This window comes from Pygoscelis adeliae, unplaced genomic scaffold, assembly GCF_000699105.1.
Source record: "Pygoscelis adeliae isolate BGI_AS28 unplaced genomic scaffold, ASM69910v1 Scaffold6, whole genome shotgun sequence".
Taxonomy (NCBI): domain Eukaryota; kingdom Metazoa; phylum Chordata; class Aves; order Sphenisciformes; family Spheniscidae; genus Pygoscelis; species Pygoscelis adeliae.
Window position 1 is genome coordinate 4,957,419 of NW_008825075.1, and position 5,059 is coordinate 4,962,477.

Below are 5,059 nucleotides of genomic sequence, written 5' to 3' on the forward strand. Positions count from 1 at the left end.
CGTCCAGATGGTCCTTGAACTCTGATCCTTTAGCAGGACTAGTACCCAGCCCTTTATTATGGACAAGTATGGAGAGCACAGCTCACCTGTGTGAGGGGCAAAGATGGGCAAGCAGGTGACCAGGCTACCCCTACTCATAGCTGTGTGGCACAAAGAAAGTACTGGTAAGGCACACAGAGGGCATCTGCGTGACACTGCTCTGCCCTGCAGCCACTTTGGCTAAGCCATGGAGTGATTGCCCTGTGTTGCTGCTGCAAATACCTCTAAAACAACTGTGATGTGCACTGAAAAGTTTTCCAAGGTTTGATCCCAAGCCAAGGAAGTTGGGTAGATTGTGTGCCAAGTTGAATGGGCTTGGCACAGAGCTGTTTGGGCCTGACCTTCACCACAGGTTAGGGAGTGGAGGGATTTGTGAAAGGAAGAAAGCAACACCCTCTGGGTGTAAAAAGCGGATACTGGGGTCTCAAAAACATCAGCAAAACTGAGAGTTTCTTCGTCAAGTGTGAGAATCTACCTGGTAGGACCAGGGTGCCTCACAGCTAGCTGGATGGCCAAGCTGTGCTCCCTTCTGCTTCCCCCACCCCACTCCCAGCCCTGCCTCAGGGACTCTCCCAGGACACCCTGCAGCGGCAATGTAGGTGGGATGGATGTGCCTCTCGGTGCTGTGGCTGTGCACTTGTGACTGTTCACTCAACTCCTGCTTAGATTTTGACTAACCCAGCTCATGCTAAGGCCTGATGTATGCTGGGGGCAGTGCCATTAGGTCAAAGTAAGAGCACCGTGTAGACAGGACAGGTGGCCAGAAAGAGCTAAAGGGTCATTATGCAGCCATTATCACCTGCAAATTGCTGTCTCCTGCAGCCATCATTTTTTGTCTGGCAGTTTCCTCAGAATCTGCTAATTTATGGGAATGGTATAAACCAAACCTCCAAGCTGGAAGGTATAAAACAGCTTATCCAAAAAGCTTCTGAAGTGGATCCAACAGCAGCTGGGCTGCTGAAGCTTTCATGCTTCCCAGCACCATGACCAAGCAGGAAGGATGAGCACTCTCACAGTCAGCTAGGTGACTGTTGTGGTTTAACCCCAGCTGGCAACTGAGGCCCACACAGCTGCTCACTTACTCCCCTCTGGTGGGATGGGGGAGAGAATTGGAAGGGTAAAAGTGAGAAAACCTGTGGGTTGAGATAAAGACAGTTTAATAGGTAAAGCAAAAGCCACGCAAGCAAAACAAGGAATTCATTCACTGCTTCCCATCGTCAGGCAGGTGTTCAGCCATCCCCAGGAAGGGAAAGCAAAAGCCATGCAAGCAAAACAAGGAATTCATTCACTGCTTCCCGTCGTCAGGCAGGTGTTCAGCCATCCCCAGGAAAGCAGGGCTCCATCACGCCTAACGGTGACTTGGGAAGACAAACACCATCACTCCGAATGTCCCCCCTTCCTTCTTCTTCCCCCAGCTTTATGTGATGATGGGCATGATGTCATATGCATGGAATATCCCTGTGGTCAGTTGGGGTCAGCTGTCCTGGCTGTGTCCCCTCCCAACTTCTTGTGCACCCCCAGCCTACCTGCTGGTGGGGTGGTGTGAGAGGCAGAAAAGGCCTTGACTCTGTGTAAGCACTGCTCAGCAATAGCTAAAATATCCCTGTGTTATCAACAGTGTTTCCAGCACAAATCCAAAACATAGCCCCATACTAGCTACTGTGAAGAAAATTAACTCTACCCCAGCCAAAACCAGCAGAGTAACTAATTCTCTTTTTTTTTTTCCCCTCATAGTTGCCCGAATTCAGAATTATGGTTTATAAGTCAGGAAACCTTATGACTTGAATGGTGAATAAGTGAATTCATGCGACAGATTAGTCTGGACAAAAGGAGGTTGAGCCCCTGTTTGTCATGTTTGTCATAATTCTTAATGAGCTCATGAAATAAAGTTTAAATTGCAGAGTACATAGTTCTGTAAAATTGAGAGATCCAAACAGACTGTGACAGCCCTCTGTGAGGACAGGCTGCCTCCCTGCAGGTGTTTAGAGAGGAACAGTGTGACCTTGTAGTTGTGCATGCACAGGGTGGGGTGACGGTGAGCGTCACCCTGATGATGCTGTCTCAGCTGTGTTTTGGCGATGTCATTTCAGAGGGCAATGCTCCCTGCCTGCTTTTAATTTTGTCACTGTGAAGGCATGTGATAAAACGATTAGCAAAGTTTTTAGAGGCTTTAGTTTTCCACTTTAAAGTCAAGGATATTAATACCCAAACAAAAGCAGTGGAGAAGAGTTCAGATAAATTTATTTCTTTATATTATGCAAATCCTGTAATGTTTGATTTGAGAAACTTTAAGTAGTTATATATCTCAGTGCTTTCACCTATGGCTTTAGGACTAACTGCACTAACCAATGCTCAGGTAACCAACCACTTAGTAATTATTCATGATACAAATGTTGTGTTACTACTATAATTTAAATGGTTAATGATATTGCATGGCTATATAATAGTCATGCTCAATAATAATGCCATCATAAATTATAAGGAACATTCCAAAATTGCTTCTCCCTTATTATTGAGTGAAATTGTTTAGTAAATTGGTAAGTACCATGCTTTAGTTTATTATCTATGATTAAATATGTATATATACACGCATACATGACCTTCTTATCAGAATGCATTATGAAACCATTTGAGGAAAAACTGTTAGTTTCCTATATGGCATGGTACAGTGTACACAACTGAATGCATCACAGAAAACAAACAGCTTCTTCTGAAGGATGTGTTGCTGCTCCTGAAAACCAACAGAACACTGGTAAACTTTAACAGGGCTCCTCTTTAATGCTGCCATTTTAACATGACTCAGTCACGCGCAATGTATTTATTTAGGACAGAAAGAATGAAGAGGAACATATACAATATGTAAATATATTTATATGTATATACACCGTTTATATTTCCTGTATGCACAAACACACTTAAAGCTCCCTCAAACTTCTTGTTCTTCATATTTAAGAGCCATTATTCACTAAAGAAAGCAGCAGCAGTTCTTGGAATTGGGACAGACAATGTAATTACAGTGAAATAAAAGGGAAGACATGCCATGCTTATCAAGAATATTTTGTTGCGCTTAACTTCTTCTGATACACTGTGCCTTTGGTTCTGTTTCCTAGCAGGAATCCCATTTTATAAAATGAACTCTGACTGTGTTGAACAAAATTCACTGTTCATAAAAACAGGGTTCAGTTTTACAAGTTGCTTTTTGTAGGTCTTTATTCAGGTCTTAGCCCATTCAGTTTAAGTAAAACGTGGCTGTTGTACCTGAGGAGAAAAATGAAGTAAAAATTATTGGACTCTCCTAGATATATTCCACAATCTCATTGTTTATTTGCCTCTAGGAGATGGTGCTCTTTAGTGTGAGTCAAGGTGGCAGAAAGTGTTTTGGGCAGAGAATGGGATTGGATGTTCTTGCCACCTTCTTCTGTGCAAAGAGCAATGTGTTGCTCAGCCATTTCAAGAAACATGGGGAAGAAAAAACGTGGGATAAGATAGATTCCTCCTTTCTTAACTCAGCCTTTCCAGGGGTGTGATAATTTTCCAGGTGCTCCTACCTGTAACATTTGTCTCCTTGGGGCAGTAGCAGCCCAGGAGCTTGGGGTGGGGTGGGAGGCCCTTGCTCATACCAGAGTGCCTACTTGGGGCACAGGTGGGAGTGCAAGAGACCTGCCTTTGCTTTCCAAATGAAAGGATTTGCCCAAAGGGATTTGGGTGCACTGGAACAGATGGTGGGGAACTGGCCTCTTAAGCTTGGGTAGCCTTGACTGGAGGTAGCCTTGGCTGGAGCCTATCTTCTTCTGAGATTCTGTCCAAGCACCCGCTACCATTTTCAGTCTGTCTGAATTACTTTCATTTTAGACCTCTACTGTTTTGTTTAGAAGGTTTTTTTTTCTTCTCACTGGAATGTGACCTGTCCTCTACATAAGGCTAGTGGAACAGGTGCAGTAGCAGTTTCAAGGAGAGGTTTACAGACATATTTCTTTTCTATTCATTGCTCTTGGAATATGCGCAGGGCTTTAGGGCACATCTCTTTAGTTCTGCTTCAGGCTTTTTCTTGTTAAAAAAATATTTAAGTTGCATTTCACTGAAGAAAAGAAAAAAAAAAAACACCCACACCACCTATTACTGAATTCTTCATTATTTCCTGGCATTGTCAAAATTGTAAACTGGGAGTCTTGGGGGGGGGGGGTGGAATCCTGCTCTCGTTACAAACTGTGTGATGTCCAGTGTGCTCTCAAATTCTGGTGAGAATCATCGTGAAACAAAATTGGGGGACAGGCTGAGGGGAGGTCTGTTTGTTTCTTAGATCTTACGTAATGGGTGAGAACCAACTGTTTGTGTTTAAACTTTGATACCTTTCTTCACGTTTTCTTCTCTGCTTAATGCAACATCTTGTCAACGCTACATGGAACTCAGTTTGTAGTACCTGTATTTAAAAAGCAACATTCCTTTCTCTGGCACTCTCTACTTCAAGGTTTATCCTCTTTTGCACAATCGGATTATTAACGTTGAGGCATTTAAGAGGGCAACTCCCACCACTCAACACACATACATGTCTTAGGTAGTTCTTGGATAAAAAGGGGCTGAGGAAGATGAACTTGGGAATCGGTTCTTCCTCTAGTGCTGTTTTTTATTTTTCTCAAGTTTTGATGATGACATGAAATTATGGCTGGTAAAATTTGCAGATGATATGAACTTAGTAGCATGGTAAATAATAAAGAACATAGTTAGAGTACTATGAATAGCTTTAGAAGTAGAATCTGGTGTCTGATTTCCTGTATATTTAGAGACTAATCAGAAGAATAAATGACATTATTCTCTTTGGGTTTTTTTCTCTCAATATTTGACACTGGGAAAATTATTCCAGCTGATTTGGAGGCTGAAACACTGAAAATCAAAAGACACGTTGTTGTTTTCACTCTCTTTTTTAATGTTAATGTGGAGTTGAATCCAACAATGCTATCTGAAATCTGGTAGCATTAACTCACATAAAATTGTCATTGATACTGATTGTAAAAGACAGAAC

The 5,059-nt window shown here is 42.6% G+C and overlaps 1 pseudogene; it reads left to right on the forward strand.

Annotated features, from left to right (window-relative positions):
* The window catches only part of LOC103919226, a 29,702-nt pseudogene that overhangs the window by 10,218 nt on the left and 14,425 nt on the right, over window positions 1-5,059 (forward strand).